A 22263-nucleotide genomic window follows, 5' to 3' on the forward strand; every position below is an offset into this window, starting at 1 on the left:
CCCCTACCATGGGAACAATATTCTGATAATCTACCCTAACTACACCTTTCATAACCTTATATATCTTATATAGTCACCCCTCAACCTCTTTCAGTCCAAGGAAAGCAGGTCAACCCATCCAGTCACTCCAACAATTAAATTCTTCTCATCCATGCAACATCTTGGTGAATCTTATCTGCAGTGAGTAGGACACACTCTCTCTCTCTCTCTAGTGACTAGGACTACATCCAATACTCTAAGAGTGACCTAACCAGGGTATTGCAAAGGAGCAACATAATGCCCTAACTTTTATATTCTCTGCCCTGACACATGAAGGCAAGCAAACAATATTCCTTCTTCACCACCCCAGCCACCTAGTATGTTGCCGCTTTCAGGAACAATGGATTTAATCCCTGATTCTCTCTGCTCATCCGCATTCCTTAGTTAGTACCCTACTTTGTTTTACCTCAGTGCACTGTGTGACGAGAATACACATAAATTAAGATGTTAGCTGGCCTGGGCTGGCACCAGTGGGATCAGCAGTTGGTCTGCCACCTGTCTTCAGGAGAAAGAGAGATAAGGAAAACAATGGAGCAGCATTTGGAGATGTTAATGAAGGGACGGGAGAGAGTAACGGAAGGAGAGCTGTCGAGATTGGCTCCCCCTTTGAACCCTGAACTGTTTGAAGTGATGGACAGGCGATACCCCAGCAGGGGGATAAAAAGGGACAGGTTCGCTAAGGCGACACACACGACACCCCGAGGTAACCAGACCCTGGAAGCGGTGCGTCTCCCACAAGTCGGTGGGAAGTTTTGGACGGCTGGTCGCGGGATCAAGCCATAGACGCACAGGGTGTAAAGGCACGATCGGCGGGAACCTGGTGTGTGTCCACCCTTGCCTGGGTGCCAGGTTCACCGCAGAGAAACGATCGTATCTGGAAATGGAGGGGTCACGGTTGGTGACCTCAGATGACATCACAAAGGGCTCGCACGAAAGCTGACTGCGAAGAATATCGAAGGTCTGTGTGTGGAAGCCATTTGAATATTCATTCGTTTTGCTCTCTCTCTCCTTCCCCCCACTGTCCATCTCCCACGGCAGCAATTACTGCGAACTGAACTGAACTAAATTGAACTGAACTTTGCGTCACTTTGAAACTGGTCATTTACCCCTAGACAACGATAGAGCTTGACTGATCCTGTCATCTTAATTCTGTGTACATGTGTGTTTATCATTGCTGAACTGTTGCATTTATTATCCTTTTGATTAGAGTACTGTGTTGCTTGTTTCTTTAATAAAACTTTCTTAGTTCTAGTAATCCAGACTCCAACTGAGTGATCCATTTCTGCTGGTTTGGCAACCCAGTTACGGGGTACGTAACAACTGTGTAATGAGCTAATCTGTATCAACAGTCTGCAAGACAAGCTTTTCATTGTATTTCAGTACATGTGACAATAATAAATCAATTTCAATCATTTACTGCATATATCTTACCATGGATAACTTCCCAAAATGCATCACCTCGCTCAGACCAGGATTAATTTCCATCTGCTCACGCGCTGCCGACTTTTCAAGTGATCTTCTTGCATTTTTCTGAGAAGTCTGACTTTTTTAACATCTGACTTGTAAAACAGAACCAATGCTCATGCTGGTTTTCTGCCTAAGATTGATCATAGTCCCACCTAGCCTACCTGAACCCTCATTTGATTTTAGCCAAGGGTCCCCTGGACCCTGAAGGTATTTATTCCGTGGCACCAGGGGAAACAAAAGGAAGGTAGTTAGTTCGAGTTGACGTATATTGGAATACGTGGAAAAAGGGTCGCTTCAAATTGAAGGTAAAGCCGCAACTGGAACTAAGCCTTTTAATGGTTAAAGGTTAATTGTACAAGTAGAAGAAACCTGGAAAATTGGCATCAAGATCCCAAATGTGCAAATAAGGATACACAGCAAAGTTGCTGGTGAACGCAGCAGGCCAGGCAGCATCTCTAGGAAGAGGTACTGTCGACATTCCGGGCCGAGACCCTTCGTCAGGACTAACTGAAGGAAGAGCTAGTAAGAGATTTGAAAGTGGGAGGGGGAGATTCAGAATGATAGAAGACAGGAGGGGGAGGGATGGAGCCAAGAGCTGGACAGTTGATTGGCAAAAGGGATATGAGAGGATCATGGGACAGGAGGCCTAGGGAGAAAGAAAAGGGGGAGGAGGGGAAGTCCCAGAGGATGGGCAAGGGGTATAGTCAGAGGGACAGAGGGAGAAAAAGGAGAGAGAGAGAAAGAATGTGTGTATATAAATAAATAACGGATGGGGTACGAGGGGGAGGTGGGGCATTAGCGGAAGTTAGAGAAGTCAATGTTCATGCCATTAGGTTGGAGGCTACCCAGACGGAATGTAAGGTGTTATTCCTCCAACCTGAGTGTGGCTTCATCTTTACAGTAGAGGAGGCTGTGGATAGACATATCAGAATGGGAATGGGATGCGTGTCCGCCAGAGAAAGCAGGATCTCCTAGTGGCCACACATTTTATTTCCACATCCCATTTCCATGATCCTCTCATACCCCTTTTGCCAATCATCTGTCCAGCTCTTGGCTCCATCCCTCCCCCTCTTGTCTTCTCCTATCATTTTGGATCTCCCCATCTTTTCAGTTAGTCCTGACGAAGGGTCTCGGCCCGAAATGTCGACTGTACCTCTTCTTAGAGATGCTGCCTGGCCTGCTGCGTTCACGAGCAACGTTGATGTGTGTTGGTTGAATTTCCAGCATCTGCAGGATTCCTTGTGTTTACGTTTTTAAATGAGGATACAGCTGGATTTAGTGCTGATGCACCAAGGATTATTCCAGCTTGGGTCATATAATATCCCTAATGAATAGGCATAAGATAACTGCTAAAGTATCAGTTGTTAGTCATCTTTGACTTGCTTAAACAAGAAGGGAATTGTTGTGACAAATCAGTCAGCCAGTTTGTCTCCGTTAGGTGGAATGAGTGGGCCAACAGAGAACCAAAAGAACCATTATGTCAGCAGGTTCGATGGAAAAGCGAACCACCTTGGCATATTCTGCCCATCATGAGGCAGATGGTTAGCTTACTGCTGAAACAGCGGGAACGTCAAACTCATGTAATATGTCTACTTCTGCCTTACTGGGCTCTGCGTAAGTGATGCCCAACTGTACACTAGAAGAAGATGGCACCAGCAAACAATGCGACCAACAGAGAAATATTTCATATAGTTCACGAATCTACTTCTTTCACATCTTTTTTCCTACAAATGTGGTTCTGCTACTGTTGGAGCCTGTGATCTACATTCTGGTGGTGTGTTTTCCAGCTGATTGAGCGATCTGGCGCTCTGCTGTCTCCAAGGAAATTCAGTGAGGTTTCAAGTGAAGTGTGCGGCCTCAAGGCCAAGAAGCCTGGAGACGGGGCACAAGCCCATGACTGACTCAATTTCCTGACAACTTCGCCAATTAAAGTGAGGAGGAAGATTGAAATCATCCAGGCAAGAACGGAAGATAAGCAGGTGTTCAGTGCTATCTAGCAGCCACCCACTCACTGCAACCAAAGGAGGGTGTCTGCAGTGATGGTTTCTCTCTCCCTCGTGTCTGCTGCCCCCTGAGGAAGGTCCCTGCATTTGAATGGTCTCTTTCTCCCTTTCGCTCGATGCTGCTAGAGTCCTGAGTCTTGGTGTAACTGTCTCAGGGACATGTTTTATTGAGATGTTTATTTATATGCTTTTGTCATAAATTCATGAATATTTTATCACCTTAAAATATTTTATGTAAGGTTAATTTAATGCAGAGTGTAATGGTCACATGACCAGAGTTTGATAAAAGCATGACTGTGGCATTATGGGTCAGAACCAACATGAAAGCAGAGAAAGACACATGGCCCTAAAATAACCTCATTCTGCATGTGGTCCAAGAGGTGCACACAGTCATTTAAAAAAAATGTTTATATAATGTTGTTGCAGTGCCTTTATATGAACAGTGTGATCCGTTTTAGTGATTTATTTGATTTCAGCACACTTCTGATGTGCTAACGTGTTTAGGCCTGTTTATTGGTGGACACTAGCTTGAGAGACTTTAAAAGACTGAGAGATGTATGTTTCAAACTTCTATGTCCTTTATTTTGTAGTTTTCACGGTGTTTATTGAAGAAAGAGAGAGGGAAATAAAAATAAATCTTTAAGGACATCTGTATGTTGCGTGACCATTATTTCATTGGACCGGTGCAGTTACACTTGGGTACATTTTAATTGGCACGGTTTGTGCATTGAACTCTGCAGATATCTTGTGTTTCTGGTTTCTAGATCCTCCTTTTTTTTGTTGCTTTTTTGTGTGATTTTGATCGGTGAGGCCTGCAGATAATGAACGACACAGCTCTAGAATGAACTGAATTGAGATGTAGTGTTTTATATTCTGTGTAATTGCTTGTTTTATTGCCGTTTGTGTGATTTTTTTGCATGCTGGGGTTTGATGTTTTTCTTTGAACAGGTTCCATGGTTTTCTTTGTTTCACGGCTGTCAGTGGGAAGATGAATCTCAGAGTTATATACTGCATATGTACTTTGATAATAAATGTACTTTGAATCTTTACACTGAGACTGTGCCTCAGCGTATTGTGAGGTTTTGTACTCAGGAAACAAAACCCATGCTTGAAGTGGAATACACTACCAAGCTTAATTATTCTCAACACAAAAGCTCAAGGAAATACTCACGAACAGGCAGCATTTAACTGGAAGTGATATAAATGAATAGAAGGATTGCCATTGATAATAACTGACAACTTGTATAACTATGCGAAAGCAGTTATTTTTGATATTGCAGTTGGTTGTCTAAATATATTCTTTGAATCTAATTCCAGTTGTGACATTAGCAATCAGTCTGTGAGTTCACACTCTTTTGGCATTTCAGGGCTCATTTAGTGAAGGTGTGGCTATGGCCCTCTGGAGGAAGGAAATTAGAATATTTAGGTTTACTCTCGTTGACATGTGTTGTGGAATTTGTTGTTTTGTGGCAGCAGTACAGTGGATGATAAAAAATTACTATAAGTCACACCAATAAACAAACAAATAGATAAATAAATAAATAAATACTGCAAAAGAGGAATAGTGAGGAATGGATCACCCAGAAATCTGATGGCGGGGGTGGGGGTGGGGGGGCTGTGGGGAAGAAACTGTTCCTAAAATGTTGACTGTGCATCTTCAGACTCTTGTATGTCCTCTCTGATGCTGGTATTGAGAAGAGTGCATGCCCCAGCGAGTGCGGATCCTTGAGGATGCTGCCTTCTTGCACTGCCTTTTGAAGGTGTCCAACATGAGCAAGACAGATCGGCTGATTGAATCGTGTCACAGCAACAATCTTGCATTCTCTCTCAGCAAGAACATAGAATTGATATAAATTGATATAACATATTGATGCAGCTATAAAGAAGGCATGACAGTGGCTATATTTCATCAGGAGTTTGAGGGATTTGTGTTTCGCCAAAGACACCGCAAATTTCTACAGATGTACTGTGGAGAGCATTCTAACTGGCTGCATCACCATCTGGTATGGGGTGGGGGTTGCTAATGCACAGGATTGCAATAAGCTGCAAAGAGTTGTTAACCTACTCAGCTCCATCATGGGCACTAGCCTCCGTAGTATCCAGGACATCTTCAAGGAGCGATGCCTCAAAAAGGTGGCGTCCATCATGAAGAACTCTCATCATCCAGGACATGCCCTGTTCTCATTGCTACCGTCAGGAAGGAGGTGCAGAAGCCTGAAGGCAAACACTCAATGATTCAGGAACAGCTTCTTCTCTTCTGCCATCCAATTTCTGAATGAATATTATAACCATGAACTAATTTTGTATTTCTATTTTTGCACTACTTATTTATCGATTATATACTTTCTGTAATTAACATTCTTTCTATTATTATGTATTGCATTGTTCTGCTGCAAAGTCAACAAATTTCATGACATATGCCAGTGATATTAAACCTGATATCACCTCCTTGAAACTGTGGTAGCTGAAGGAGAAACCTGTGCCATCTTGTTAGCTGCAGCTTCTCCCAACAGTCCACGACACATGTCCTTGGCAGCAGGCAGAATCTATTCTTCACCAACAGTGAAAGGCTTCCTAGCCTTAGCAATACGACTAGCCACTAAGTACGATGCTCTCAGAGCAGCAGCATTTGTGGAGGTGGTGTCTCTCAGCACTTGCTTCTGTCCCGCTTGCTCACGTTTTTCCTGCTCAAAAAACTCAACGGGTTTGTCTTTAAGTGCAGGGTGCTTGGACTCAAGGTTCCAAAGCAGTTTTGAGGGCTTCACTGTTATGATGCTATTGACTTACTTATATAACAATTACGGCACGGAAATAGGCCATCTCTGCCCTTCTAGTCCATGCCAAACGCTACTCTCACCTAGTCCCACCGACCTGCACTCAGCCTATAACCCTCCATTCCTTTCCTGTCCATATACCTATCCAATTTTTCTTTAAATAATATCGAACCTGCATCTACCACTTCTACTGGAAGTTCGTTCAACACTTACTTCAAGCTCCCCTGATAATTGACTTATCGCTATATTCATGCGAGGAAACTAGGCGCTGTGTGTTTAATATTAAATTCATTAGATAAACCCCTTTAGAAACAAAATTGAGTGTATTAGCCACTTATCACATATATTCCAGTTGTGATTAACAACCATCCCCCCCCACAGAATCGCCAAAAACGATTTGTAGAAAAAATCGGCACGTACACGCATGCACACTGGTGCCCGCGCAAGGCTTCATGGTCATTGTAGTCTCTGTATAAACAATTTGGCTCTACTCATGTCCATTGGCAACCCTACCCACCCCCCCCACCCCGGGTCAGCCGGTCCGCAGTGCAAAAAAGGTTGGGGGCCCCTGCACTAAGTTATGCTCTGACACTCCTGAGTTCATGACAGGAACTAAATACACACAGTTTCATTTATTTGTTTGTTTATACCAGCTGTGAAGTGTGGCCTCTCCTCCAACTCCACCACTCTTCCTGAAAACCAGAGATGGTTGGCCAAGGCATTAGGAAGGTCTGATATTGCAAATGACAGGAAGTTGTCTGCCTTCTGCTTAGCACATACCAGCAAGTATGTGGCAGTACGAGTTTGCACTGCAACTTTGTACAGTCTGTTTGCTCAGTCTGCAATCAACCTCCAGAGTGGACTTCTCATTGCTGTAAACACATTCAAAGATAAATCACAACCAGGTCCAACAGCAACACAAACAGCACACAGACGAGACACCCATTTCAATGAAATCTCCCATTGAAAGTTGCTACATGCATTCCAGCTAACAGTTCAGAAATTCTGAAACTCAAAGGCTTCCTTTGTGAAGAGAAAACAGTTTCACAGACAGGAGTGCCAGGCTTCCTGTCGAGAGGAATTTCAAATCAGATGTGTTCTTTACCAAATTTCTTTAGATTTCAACTTTTTGAATCTTCCTTCTGTATAATTTAAAGTGACAACTTTAATAACAAACAGCAGATTGCTGAAGATAATTTTTTAAATAAATTGTACAGTCTGTTAATAGTAACACTGTGTGCTCCAACACAAAAAACTTTTGACACATGTACTTTGATTAGCTCTAAAAGGAGGGTTACCAATTTATCCAAGTACTCAGTAAGGAGAAAAGTAAACACTTGTACAAAGAAAAGGAAGACACAAGACACAATCCATGGCAGGAAGTGCATTAGAGAGCTACCTTTTAATCAAGTCGATGATCAAGATTTTAAAGGAAGAGTTTCGCAGCAGTTCCTCTGAGTTGAAGAGCCACCAATCAGCAAGAGGCAGTGCGTGAAAAGAGCTACCTTTCAGTCAGGTCCACATTCGAGATTTAAGCAGAGCTTTTTGCCAGTTTTCTCTGAGTTGGACAATCCATGGCAGGGAGTGCGTTAAAGAGCTATCTTTTACTTTGGATGGAGATTCAGATTTTAAAAGCAGAGTTTCACGGCAATTTAGAAAAAGTTTTGACAAGCAACCAAATGGCTTTTGGGATTGATTAGCAAGAGCAAATTAAAGGAAGACGGTGGCAATTGCAGCAGCTATCATCTGAGTGGGCAGAGACAGAGTGGTCATGTTGAGGCTTTAGCCCTTCGAGGCTTCTGAGAAGAGAGGCTTCAATTGGAGAAATCTAAAGAAAAGCTCTAGGTTAAGTTTTGCTTTCCTTCCCTTTTTTATATCTGCTCAGCTAGGACAGTAGACAGGATAGCTGAATGCTCCACTTGCAGGATGTGAGAAGGCAGGCAGATGTCCAGTGTCCCTGAAGACTACAACTGTGAGAAGTGCATCCAGCTGCAGGTTCTAACAATCCACATTAAGGAGCTGGAACTGGATGAGCTCTGGATCATTGAGGAAGCGGAAGGGTGATATATAGGACATATAGAGAGGTAGTTACACCCAAGGTGCAGTTTTCAGGAAAAAGGATGACAGTCAGGAAGGAGAGAGGGATTCAGGAGCCAGTGCAGAGTACCCCTGTGGCCATCCCCCTCAACAACTTTGGATACTGTTGGGGGTGGGGAGGGTTGACCTAACAGAGGAATGTCACAGTCGTCAGGATTTCATGTAGTCTGTACATACCAGCTATGTGGTGAAAAAAGCACAACTACGCCTCTTTCACTTCAGAAGGTTGAAAAAGTTTAGTATGGGCCCCCAAATCCTAAGACCTTTCTACTGAGGCACAATTGAGAGCATCCTGACTGGCTGCTTCACTGCCTGGTATGGGAACTGTACTTCCCTCAATCACAGGACTCTGCAGAGAGTGATGCGGACAGCCCAGCACAACTGTAGATGTGAACTTCCCACTATTCGGGTCATTTACAAAGACAGGCGTGTAAAAAGGACCCAAAGGATCATTGGGGACCCGAGTCACCCCAAGCACAAACTGTTTCAGCTGCTACCATCCAGGAAATGGTTCCCCAGCATAAAAGCCAGGACCAACAGGCTCCAGGACAGCTTCTTCCCCCAGGACCTCAGACTGATTAATTCAGACTGATACAATTGTACGAGGGGTGATTGATAAGTTTGTGGCCTAAGGTAGAAGGAGTCAGTTTTAGAAAACCTAGCACATTTATTTTTCAACATAGTCCCCTCCTACATGTACACACTTAGTCCAGCGGTTGTGGAACATACAGATCCCTTCTTTGTAGAAGTTGGCGTCTTGGGCCTCCAGAAAGTGGTCCACAGCAGGATTGATTGATAGGTTCGTGGCCTAAGACAGAAGGAGAAGAGTTATACAGCTCTTGTTACATGCATGTGCAGTTCAACTCTTTGAGTGATTATGCAGAAAGTTTGAAGTTAATAACTCATTTCCTGATAGGTGTTCGCGCACCAGCTGTGAGCCTCAGTCTCTCCCAAATTCCCAGCTAATATTGGGAATATGTCAAATATGCCCCTGTCCACTCGCCGTCCCCACAGTTCCTGTTTGGCTTTGAAAGGAGACACTTTATCTGCCAACTTGAAGACAGTTGTCATTCTCCCCTGAAATGACAAATTGAGTTCATTGAGCAGGTTGAAGATGTCACACAGATAAGCGAGTTTTGCTATCCACTCCTCGTCACTGAAGTGTGCTGCCAGTGGTGACTTCTTTCTTGAAAGAAATCTCTGTAGCTGCCCTCTTAACTCAAAAACCCTGGCCAGGGCTCTCCCCCTTGATAGCACCTGACTTCAGTGTGTAAGAGAAGACGTTTCTGCTCTGCATTCATTTCCTCGCAAAGCTGCTCAAACAGACGTGAGTTAAGGGCTTTTGCTTTGATGTGATTGATAATTTCAACAACGTCACTCAATATGCTGTTAAGTTCAGGTGACATTTTTCGGCTAGCCAGCATTTCCCTGTGTGTGACACAGACTGGCATTCAGGAGCAACCTCTTTGACTCGGGTAGTGAAACTAGACTCATTAAGCCGTTCCAACAGCTGTGCTTGGATGTCCTCCGCTATGTCATCGATTGTCCTTGAAACTGTGGTAGCTGAAGGAGACACCTGTGCCATCTTGTTAGCTGCAGCTTCTCCCAACAGTTCACGACACATGTCCTTGGCAGCAGGCAGAATCTATTCTTCACCAACAGTGAAAGGATTCTTAGCCTTAGCAATGCGGCCAGTCACTACGTACGACACTCTCAGAGCAGCAGCATTTGTGGAGGTGGTGTCTCTCAGCACTTGCTTCTGTCCCGCTTGCTCACGTTTTCCCTGCTCAAAAAACTCAACGGGTTTGTCTTTAAGTGCGGGGTGCTTGGACTCAAGGTGTCGAAGCAGTTCTGAGGGCTTCATTGCCTCATTAGACAGCTTGTCTCCACATATCACACACAGGGGGGGCTTGGAGTGTGCGAGTCACCGGTCACAATAAAGCTATATTTTACGTACAATACGTTGTATTTTCTGTTGAAAGAAACTTTCTTTTTTTTTTGCATTCTTAGCCTCAGCTGTCTCTGCGTTATCATAATCGTTTGGCCTTTTATATCCCCTACCATCTCTTCCACAGAAACTCTCAAGCGACATTTGTTTTTTACTCATCGAGTAGTTGCAGGTTAATGACCGACTGATGACCTCACATGGGTAATGACCTCGCGCGCATTCAAGTTCAACAGTGGGCGTGACAGGGAATGAGGAAAGGTGCAGTTGACTCATATCATTTCCTCGCAGCGTGGTAGCACGTGCTTTGCGGCCCGGTGGTTGGGGACCACTGCTGTATCGTATGGCCTTATGGTCTTACAAAAGGAATAATTATTAGAATTTAGATGTTTTCATCAGTGCATGAAAATCCACCTACACAAGAATCTCACCACAAGAATTAAACTCATGAGAATACTGGTTGTGAACAATAATTGCTATTTTTAAGTCTGTCAGCCCTTTGAGAATTGTGTCTTGTGACTTACTACTCTCTACGCTACAGCCATGCTTGTAAGAGGTTCCAGGAGCAGACTGTGAAGACTCCTTGAATGTATTGCACACAGTTTGGCTAAGTTCTTTGTGGATCTCGTGTACAAGTCACTGGAATCACTCAATACACAAATTTTACACTGGAATAACAAAGGATTGCATTCATCAAAATGGTAAAGTCACTGTGGTTTGGGAGGGCATGTCTGAGAAGCTCATGCTGTATCATGGCATGCTTGATGTACTGACTGGACCACGTGAGGGAAAAAACGTGGTGCCTACAATTGTTGCAAGATGCAAGCCTGGTAACTGTTGGAATCAGTGCAAAAATGACAGTCCAGTCTCAGACCAGCTACTTTAGAAACCTCAGTGGTCATCATAAAATATGGAAGCATCTCTGTAAAGTTGTTTCCCTTCTTCTAGTCCGACCCACCCTCCTAAACCTCACTGTGACTTAAAATAACTTGATATTCTCTTTGTGAGTTCAGACAAAATTTGAAGCGTTAACCTTATTTCTCTTTGCATAGATGCTGTCTGATGTGTTTCCAGCAGTTTTTGTTTTTATTTTGTAAACAGACTATCTGATCAATTCATAAACACAAACAGATTCTACAGATGCTGGAAATGCAGAACAACACACAAAATGCTGGAGGAACTCAGCTGGTCGGGCAGCATCTATGAAGAGGAATAAAGAGCAAATCTTTCAAAATACGACAGTCATAATGAAGGGTCTTGACCCAAAACATTGACTGTTTAGTCTCCTTCATATGTAGATGCTGCCTGATCTGCTGAGTTCCTCCAGCATTTGTGTGAATAAACCATGCACAAACTGATTCCCAACTTTTTCTACTTCTTTAAAACCATGTCATTGTTCATTGCCTTTAGCTGCCTTGAGCTCCAAAAATGTGTGGGAAAAAATGTTTTTTAAAAATTGTACCTCTTAAGATTGTCCAGCATTTGTCCAGTATGGGAGAACGAGGAGATAGTCAATCAGAGTTAGAGGGAAATAGTTACCCCGAAGTTGCAGGAGGCAAGTAACTGGGTGACTGTCAGAAGAAATGGAAATGTGAATAGGCAGTTAGCACAGAGCGCCCCTGCGGCCATTCCCCTCTATAATATGTATACTGCTTTGGATGCTGTTGTGGGGAATGACTTCCCAGAGGAATGCCATGGAGCCTGGATTACCAGCACTGAGCATAGGTCCATGGTGCAGACGGGAAAGAGGGAGAAGAAGGGAACAGTGGTGATAGGGGATTCTGTAGTCAGAGGAACAGACAGGAGATTCTGTGGACGTGAATGGGACACCAGGATGGTAGGTTGCCTCCCAGGTTCCAGAGTCCGGAATGTCTTGGATCACGTTCACAACATTTTGGAGAGGGAGGGAGAGCAGCCAGATGTCTTGGTACATATTGGTACCAATGACATAGGAAGGAAAACAAAGAGGTCCTGAAAAGAGAATTTGGAGATATAGCTAAGGACCTCCTGGGTCGTAATTTCTGGATTGCTGCCTGTACCAAGTGCCAGTGAGGGTAGAAACGGGATGATTTGGCAAATTAATGCGTGGCTGAGAAGCTGGTGCAGGGGGAAGGGCTTCAGGTTCTTGAATCATTGGGATCTCTTCTGGGGGAGGTATGACCTGTTCAAAAGTGATGGGTTACATCTAAACCCAAGGGGAGCCAATATTTTTGCAGGCAGGTTTGTTAGAGCTGTAGGGGAGGGTTTATGTTAATTTGGCAGGAGGGTGGGAACCGGAGTGAAGGGACTCAGGACAGGACGGATGGTAAAAAGCAAAGATAGTGTGCAATCAGACTGTCAGGAAGGGCAGGCAGAAGGTAGGACATAACTGCAGCCAGCAGGGTTAGTATCAGTGCATTAGGGATTAAGAATCAAATAGGGTAGCAAATGCAGCATTCAAAGTGTTACATCTCAATGCACAGAGTAAAAGAAATAAGGTGGATGATCTTGTTGCACGATAACAGATTGTCAGGTATGATGTTGTGGCTGATGGATGATTGTAGTTGGGAGCCGAATGTCTATGGCTACACATTGTATCGGAGGGATAGGAAGGTGAGGGTGGGGATGTGTGTCTCTACTGGTAAAAAATGGCACCAAATTCATAAAAGAGATGTGACATAGGATCGGAAAATGTTGAATTCTTGTGGGTTGAGTTAAAAAACTGCAAGAGTAAAAGAACCCTGATGGTGGTTATACACAGGCCTCCCAACAGTAGGTGGGACGTGGACCTGGATTACAACAGGAAATAGAAAAGGCGTGTCAAAAGGGCAATGTTATGATAGTCATGGGAGATTTCAACACCCAGGTCGACTGGGATAATCAGGTTGGAAATGGATCTCAGGAGACTGAGTTTGTTGAATGCCAACATATGAGATGGCTTCTTAGGGCAGTTTGTCAGTGAGCCTATGAGGGATTGGCTACACTGGATTGGGTATTATATAATGAACCAGAGGTGATTTGGGAGCATTAGGCAAAAGAACCCTTAGGAGGCAGTGATCACAATATGGTTGAGTTCAACAGAAAATTCGTTTGGGAGAAAGTAAAGTCTGACTTCAGTGGAGTCAAGGAAATTACAGTGATATGAGAGGGGATTTGGCCAAAGTAAATTGGAAGGAAATGCTGCAGGGATGACAGCAGAGCAGTAATAGTGTGAGTTTCTGGGGAAAAGGAGGAAGCTGCAGGACATACATATTCCAAAAGCAAAGAAATGCTCAAATGGCAAAATAGTTCCACTGTGGCTGACAAGAGAAGTCAAAGTTAATGTAAAAGCAAAAGAGAGGCATACAACAAAGCAAAAATTAGTGGGAAGATAGAGGACTGAGAAGCCTTTAAAACCCCAGAGAAACCAACTAATCATTAGGAGGGAAAAGATGAAATATGAAAGCAAGATAGCAAACAATATTAAACTGGATAGTAAAACCTTTTCAAGTATGTAAAAAATAAAAGAGAGATGAGAGTGGATATAGGATCATTAGAAAATGAGGGCCGAGAAATAATAACAATGAACAAGGAGATGGCAGATAAACTAAATGAGTACTTTGCATCAGTCTACACTGTGGAAGACACCAGCAGTGTACCAAATGTTGAAGGGTGAGGGAAGAGAAGTGACCGCAGTTACTATTACAAAGGAGAAGGTGCTCTAAAAGCTGAAAGACCTAAGGGTACATAAGTCATCTGGACCAGATGAACTGCACACTAGGTTTCTGAAAGAGGTAGCAGTAAAGATTGTATAGATATTAGTAATGATCTTTCAAAATTCATTGGACTCTGGCATGGTGCCAGAGGACTGGAAATTGCAATTGTCACTCCACTATAGCAGAAAGAAGGAAGGCAGCAGAAAGGAAATTATAGATCAGTCAGCCTGACCTCAGTGGTTGGGAAGATGCTGAGGTCTATTGTTAAGGATGAGGTTATGAAGTACTTGGTGAAAAAGGGCAAGATAGGATAAAGTCAGCATGGTTTCCTTCAGGGAAAATCTTGCCTGACGAACCTGTTGGAATTCTTTGAGGAGATTACAAGTAGGATAGATAAAGGGGATACAGTGGATGTTCTATATTTGTATTTCCAGAAGGCCTTTGACAAGGTGCCACACATGAGGCTGCTTACCAAGTTCGGGTCCCATGGTATTGCAGGAAAGTTACTGGCACGGTTAGAGCATTGGCTGATTGGAAGGAGGCAGTGAGTGGGAATAAAAAGATCCTTTTCTGGTGGTGTTCCGCAGGGGTCGGTGTTGGGACCGCTTCTTTTTATGCTGTATATCAATGATTTAGATGATGGAATAGATGGCTTTGTTGCCAATTTTGCAGATGATAGGAAGATTGGTGGAGGGGCAGGTAGTGTTGAGGGAACAGGAAGGCTACAGAAGGACTTGGAGACATTAGGAAAATGGGCAAGAAAATGGATAATGAAATACAATCAACACACACAAAATGCTGATGGAACGCAGCAGGCCAGGCAGCATCTATTGGAAGAGGTACAGTCGACGTTTCGGGCCAAGACCCTTCGTCAGGACTAATAGATATTACTGGAACTATATAATTAATAGAGATAAAATATAAAAGGAAGATAAAAGGCACCACACTTATCAAAGTTCAATCTCTTCGTGCACAAATAGTTGGAGCTCGGGACCTTCCTTCTTCACCCTGCGATCCCCTCGGACCACCTCGACCTTCTGCCTGGGACCAACCACGGTGGTCGACCAGACACTCCACACGAGTCCGTCTCTGTCTCCTCTCCTCGCCGAAACACCCTGGACCTCAGACTCCTGCTCGGGGTCTGACCCCGTTGGCCGACTCACAGCACCTTGTCCATCCTCTCTCTCTCTCTCTCTCTGGCGCCTTCTGCCCCAAAACCCGCGCATCACAATAACTTAAAGACACACTAGAAAGAATAACATCTATCCCAATTGGTTCATTCGCTCTCTTATCAGTAACATAATCCAAACAAACTACTAGCGGGAGGACTTTCTCAGCAGTTAACATAACAAAGAAGCCATTTTAATTATAACATAGCAAAGAAGCCATTTTAATTAGCCTACGCAGTAACATAAAAGAAGAAACCCCTTACACCTCCAAAGCGAATCTTGTACGACTGAAATTGAGTAAAGTTAATGCTATAGACTGGAGAATTTAATTGCATTAACTGCATCCACAATCATTGCAACAAGTATTGGGGTGATTGCCCTAAAGTTTCAATAGCAGAAGTCTCTCACATAAGCAAACTATTTCTTAAGGTGTTTATATTTCTTATACCGATAACTAATCTTTAAACAGTGTGACCCATGAGTTTGGAATAATGAAAGGTTCATATTCCACTTCTAATGCAGGCCATCTCCAGGGTAATAAATGGACTTTGCTTTTACACAGGTTCGTATATCGAAAAATATAGACCACCACAGTAATGTCATGGGTGGCATCACAGCAGATAAGACTGATAAGAAAGATCAATGACTGGAAGTGGATAGAGAGAGGAAACTAATTCTGCCATTCATAGGAACAAACATTCACACATGCATCACGCTTTTGAAGTTAGTAACATTGTGGGGGGGGGGTTCACTTGTACATACAGGTTGGGGATCTGTAACCTGTGGACAGGCAGTAGATCTCTCTCAGTTTCACATCAGCTGGGGCAAATGTTCATTAACAAATGATCAATCATAATGTGAATGAGCCAATCAGCAATCACATTAAATCCTGCTGCACTTCGACTTCATTCCAGTTGACTTCCCGCTCTAATGAAGGTAATAAAGTGCACCATAATGTCCTATTTAAATGAGCATATAATTTTTCTGCTAAGATATCTCCTAATCCTGGGCAACTTTATTTATATACTCTTTAACTGTGTTTAGGTCAATGGCTTCAATTGAAATTTCTCATATCCACTTTCTTATTACCTCATTATAAACTCCTTCAACATTATAAACCTCCAAAATGTTACATCTGCTTTCAGATCAAGATTTATCTACTTTCTCTTAGCTATACCACTAGCATTCATGCTCCAAAATTCTCTTGTGATATGTTTTCATTTCTTCAGAATCAGGTTTATTATCACTAACATATGTCATTAAATCTGTTGTTTTGTGGCAGTATACAGTGCAAGACATAAATAATTCCTATAATTTACAAAAAATTAATTAAGTGCAAAAGAGGAATAGTGAGGCGGTGCTCATGGATCATTCAAAAATCTGATGGTAGAGGGGAAGAAGCTATTCCTAAAATGTTGAGTGTGAGTCTTCAGGTTTGTGTACTTCCTCCCCAATGGTGGTAACATGAGAAGAGGCAGGTATCAGATGGTGGGGGGGGGTCCTTAATGCTGGATGCATCTTAAGGCACCACTTTTTGAAGATGCTCTTGATGATGGGGAGGATCATACCTGTGGTGGAGCAGGCTGACTCTACACCAGCCTTCTGCAGCCTCTTTTGATCCTGTGCATTGGAGCCTCCATACCAGGCATTAATGCATCCAGTAAGAATGCTCTCCATGGTACATTTGTAGAAATTTGCAAGAATCTTTGGTGATCTACCAAATTGCTTCAGCCTCCTAATGAAGTATGGTCAGTGTCATGCCTATTTTGTGACTGTATTAATGTTCTGGGCCCAAGATAGATCCTCTGAGATGATGATTCCCAGGAACTTGAAGCTGCTCACCCATTCCACCACTGGCCCCTCAGTGAGGAATGGTGTATATTCTCACAACTTCCCCTTGTTAAAGTTCACAATCAATTCCTTGGTTTTGCCGACACGGAGTGTAAGTTTGTTAAGATGCTTCTTCAAAATTGAATTAACTGCATGGTTTAATAAACATGAAAAAGTCTGCCAATGCTGCAAATTCAGATAACACACTGCAAAATGATGGAGGAACTCAGCTGGTCAAGCAGTTTATATGGAAATGAATAAACGATGTTTGGGCTGAGACCTTTCTTCAGGACTGGAAAGGAAGGGAAATTCTAGTGAATTCTAGTGAAATTCCTCCTTGTTTCAGGGGCTATACAAGTACAAATTTCCAAAACGAAAAAGAAAGCAATTAGAAAGGAGTTAAAATCCAAAATGGTTGAGTGAAATGAATGAATTTTGGGTGGACAAACATGCGGTTAGTCAACTATACATCCTGCAAGGATTGGAGGTCTTGCTGAGTCTGTAGAAATTATAGAACTAGACTGCATTTGCACTTGTCCACTGTAGATGCCCAGATGTCATCTGTTTTGAATCTGGGCGAGCTAATCTGAATAACCCCAGGCCAGTCAGCTAAACATAAATACTCAGGAAAGCTTTAATATTTGTAATGGAGAACAAAATTATCACATTTGATTTTGAACATTTCAATACCAAAGGACAAGCAAAGAGTCATTTCTGCAGTTCATGTTGTACTTGTTACATACACCTGTTAGGGTGCATTCTCCAGTTACCTTATAAGGTAACCATAGCCTTTAGCCAGGAGCAGATGTCATCAGGTGGTTCCTAACCTTCACCGAGTGTTTTGACCGTTAACCACGACACTCTCCAGTTGGTGGGCTGGCAGTGGTGGCCAAATCACTGCCCGTCTGCTCCTGGCTTCTAGCACCCCTCCTCTCACCTACTCCAAATCCTACAAGAAGCTCATTCTGCCTCTTCCCCCATCCTACGAGCTGCTTGTTTTTTGCTCCTTTTGTCCAGGCCCAGATCTGACAACAACCGCCATGCTGATTTGCCTGGGAAACCTCTGCAGCCCATCTCCTCAGGGAACAACCATGCCTGCCATCCCTTGTCTTTACACTCCTGCAGTAAGGGCTGGTATTTCAAGGCCTTTCTCTCGTGGGCCTCTTCCCATCCCTCCTCCCACGGCACAGTCAACTCGACCAGAATTATTTTCTTGTCTTCTGTTGACCACAGTACAATGTCCGGGCGTAGGGCTGTGTGCACCACATCCGGGAACTGCAACCTCCTTCCCACATCGACCCTCATCTCCCAGGACCCGGCCGTTAGCAGCAGATTGGGCTTTGGTTGTTTGATTACGAAAGGCCAGGCTCCTTCTTTGATGAAGGTGATGGCCTTCCTCAAATCTGTGCCAGCCGTCCTCTTCTTGCATCTCTCCCGCTCTAGTGTGTCAGCAAGAGCCAGAAGCACCTTCTCATGGCGCCACCTATACCATCCTTGAGTTAGAGCTGTTTTACACCTGGAAAGTATATGAGCCAGTGTCCCCTTTTGACTACAGAGCTTACAGTTTGGGTCCTCTCTCATCCCCCATGTGTACAGATGTAATGGTGAAGGAAGGGTGTCATACACGGATTGCAAGAGGAAGGAAATACGGAAGGGCTCCAGTCTCCATAACTCTGCCCATGAGATCTTGCGTTTAGGCAGATCCCATTTTGTCCAGACACCCTGGGACCTTTGTTCCACTGCCTTTGAAATCCGCTTCTCTTCCTCACGGATCCGTACTTCTGCCTGTATCATGTCTCGCCTGTTCCTTATGCTTGCGTTTTCCCACTGCTGGAAGTGAACTGAGTCGAGGCCTTGCCGCCCATCGCAGGGGTTGCGGATGATATCTCGCAGCTTCAGAGAACACACTGCTTCCTCCATAGCTGCGTTGGCTGCCCACTTGCGCCCAGATCTGGTTGTAATGCCTGCTTGCTTTACCAAGACATCATTGGAACCTCTCAAGCTTAATAAAGCTCTGCATTTTGCCACCTTGAATTCCTCCACAACAGATGACAGGGGAAGCTGCAGTTGCCCAGAATGAATGTAAAGGCCCACTGAAGAGAAGCTTGCGTGAACTCCCAACCATCTCCGCAGGTGCTTGTTGGTTTTCCTCTCGGTGCCCTCTACAGCAGTCATGGGGAACTCATAAAGTGTGAAGAGCCAGAGAAGCCTGGGCAGAAGGCCGTATTGGTACAGCCAGGTATTGAATTTACCCGGAAGTCCGGATTTGTCGCTCTTCTTCAGCCATTCCTCTGTCTGCTTCACAGCATTGGTAACATTGGCCGCATCTGTCAGTGACACATTAAACCACTTCCCCAAGCACTTTATCGGGTTATCTTCGATGGAAGGGATGACCTCACCCTGAACCTGGAGGCTAAACTTGTTAGTAACTTTGCCCTTTCTAATCACCATGCACCTGGACTTCTTAGGCTTGAAGGACATCCTCGCCCAAATGGCTACATTACCCAGGGTTTCCAATACCCATCTTGCTTGGACATGTGACACAGTTGTTATAGTGATGTCGTCCATGAATCCTCGTAGAGCCGGCTGAACAATGCCTGACTCCAGCGTCGGGCCACAGGTTACATGTTCTGCTGCTGATAATAGGAGGTTCATTCCCATAATAAATAGGATGGGCGAGATGGTGCACCCTGTTGGAATCCCCTTCTGGAGGTCCTGCCAACTAGTTGTGAAATGGGCTGATGTAAATCTGAGTTTGAATCCTCCTAGGTAGCTGGTGATCATGTCTCGAATAGCCACTGGGATATAGTAGTGGTCAAGTCCTTCTAGGATGAGGTCATGTGGAATAGACCCGTAGGCGTTCACGAGGTCTAACCAGACAACTGTTAGGTTGCCTTTTTTCTGCTTGGCCTCACGGATCAAATGGCTAATCATTGAGGTGTGTTCCAGACACCCCGAAAAGCCTGGAATACCGCCTTTCTGGATGGATGTGTTGATTTAGCGGTTCTGCATCATGTAAGAAGTCAGCCTTCTTGCGAGCACAGAAAAGAAAATCTTACATTCCACATCCAGGAGACTGTGTATTGATGCTTCTGGACACATCTTCAGTGATGTTCCTGGAATCATCGGGTGTTTCGGGTCTTTCAACATCATACAACCTCCTCCAGGTGACCCAGCCGGGGCTGATCAGACCCCAGCTTGTGTCCAGATGGCTAGCTACTTATGACTCCATGGCTCCCCTCTTTTGAGCCACAGCCATCTTGAGGTCCTCTCTGCTGCATCGGTGGTACTGAAGATGGCTCTCCTCTTCCTCTCTCCCTCGATGCCCAAAATGCTGAAGGCTCTAACTAAAGAATGGGCTACAAATCCCCTACAACCAACCTCCACTGGGAGACACCTCGTTCTCCATCCAGCCGGCTGACAGTTGCTGACCAGTCCTGCGTACTTGGAGAGCTTCCTTTCAAAGGCCTCTTCCAAGCTATCTTCCCATGGGAGTGTCAGCTCCAGCAGCACCACTTGCTTAGTCGACTCAGACACTAGGACAATGTCTGGTCACAGGGTGGTGGCTGCGATATGGTTGGGGAACTTCAGCTGCCGTTCGAGGTCCACCAACAGCTGCCAGTCCCTTGCAGAGGTCAGAATGCCTGCAGACGTTCCTTTGGCAGGTATTGCCTGCTCCCCAGCTCTGACAAAGGCAATGGTCTGCTTGGAGGGTCGGGACCGCTTCACCCACTCAACTCCTGCACTGACGGCTTCAGCGATGGTCTTCAGGACCTGATCATGCCTCCACCTGTACCGTCCCTCACCAAGTGCCCTTGCACAGCCGCTGAGGATGTGCTCCAGGGTTCCTCGCTTGGAGCACAGTGGGCACGCAGATGTCAATGCCTTGCCCCACATGTGCGGGTTTGATGGGCTTGGAAGCACATCGTACACTGCCTGGATGAGAAATTGGATGCGGTGTGGTTCGGCTTTCCAAAGAGCAGCCCAGGTCACTTTCCTCTCAACTGCATTCTCCCGTCTTGTCCAAGCTCCCTGTTGCTTCATTCCCACCGCCTTGCAGGGTCTCACCTCCTCTTGAACTAGGTGACGCCTTTCCTTCCCTCTGGTGTCCATTTGGGGAGTTGGAAAGGATCCTAGCACAGCTCGGTCTCGTGACCACTCCCAACAGCCTCCTGTGACGCAGCCTCGCCTCTGCCTCCTGAACAGCTTCCTCTGCCCTCCACTTCCTGCCAGTACTTACTTGGATCCCTGCTCTAGCCACCTTCGGGTCACTTGAGTCCCTATACTGTAGCACTTCTCTGGCTCTTGTTACCTTGAATTCTTCCTCCAAGGATTTGAAGGGCAGTTGCAGTTTGTTGTGGTGTCCATAGAGTGCGATGCTGCTCAGCTTTTTGGCAGCCCCAACCATCTCCTGAGGTGGTTGCTAACCCTCCTCTCTAAGGTTTCGACTGTTGAGATCGGAACTGCATAGACGAGGAGGGGCCACAGGATTCTGGGAAGAATGCCATGCTGATACACCCAGGCTTTAACCTTCCCAGGTAGGCCAGACTTGTCCACAGATTTCAGCCAGCCATCCAACTCGGTGCAGGTTGCCTGAATGGATGTTGTGTCCCTTAAAGAGCTGTCAAAAACTTTGCTAAGCTCCTGAACAACAGGAATTCTGCAGATGCTGGAAATTCAAGCAACATACATCAAAGTTGCTGGTGAACGCAGCAGGCCAAGCAGCATCTATAGGAAGAGGCGCAGTCGACGTTTCAGGCTGAGACCCTTCGTCAGGACTAACTGAAGGAAGAGTGAGTAAGGGATTTGAAAGCTGGAGGGGGAGGGGGAGATGCAAAATGATAGGAGAAGACAGGAGGGGGAGGGATAGAGCCGAGAGCTGGACAGGTGATAGGCAAAAGGGGATACGAGAGGATCATGAGACAGGAGGCCCAGGGAGAAAGACCGGGGGGGGGGGGACCCAGAGGATGGGCAAGAGGTATATTCAGAGGGACAGAGGGAGAAAAAGGAGAGTGAGAGAAAGAATGTGTGCATAAAAATGAGTAACAGCTGGGGTACGAGGGGGAGGTGGGGCCTAGCGGAAGTTAGAGAAGTCAATGTTCATGCCATCAGGTTGGAGGCTACCCAGACGGAATATAAGGTGTTGTTCCTCCAACCTGAGTGTGGCTTCATCTTTACAGTAGAGGAGGCCATGGATAGACATGTCAGAATGGGAATGGGATGTGGAATTAAAATGTGTGGCCACTGGGAGATCCTGCTTTCTCT

General features: G+C 44.9%; 1 protein-coding gene across 2 annotated transcripts in view; it reads right to left on the reverse strand.

The window, feature by feature from the left end:
• The window catches only part of LOC134353795 (N-acetyl-beta-glucosaminyl-glycoprotein 4-beta-N-acetylgalactosaminyltransferase 1-like), an 897506-nt gene that overhangs the window by 172287 nt on the left and 702956 nt on the right, over window positions 1–22263 (reverse strand). The gene's annotated exons all lie outside the window — the stretch shown is intronic.

The sequence above is a fragment of the Mobula hypostoma genome, chromosome 11 (genome assembly GCF_963921235.1).
Source record: "Mobula hypostoma chromosome 11, sMobHyp1.1, whole genome shotgun sequence".
NCBI lineage: Eukaryota > Metazoa > Chordata > Chondrichthyes > Myliobatiformes > Myliobatidae > Mobula > Mobula hypostoma.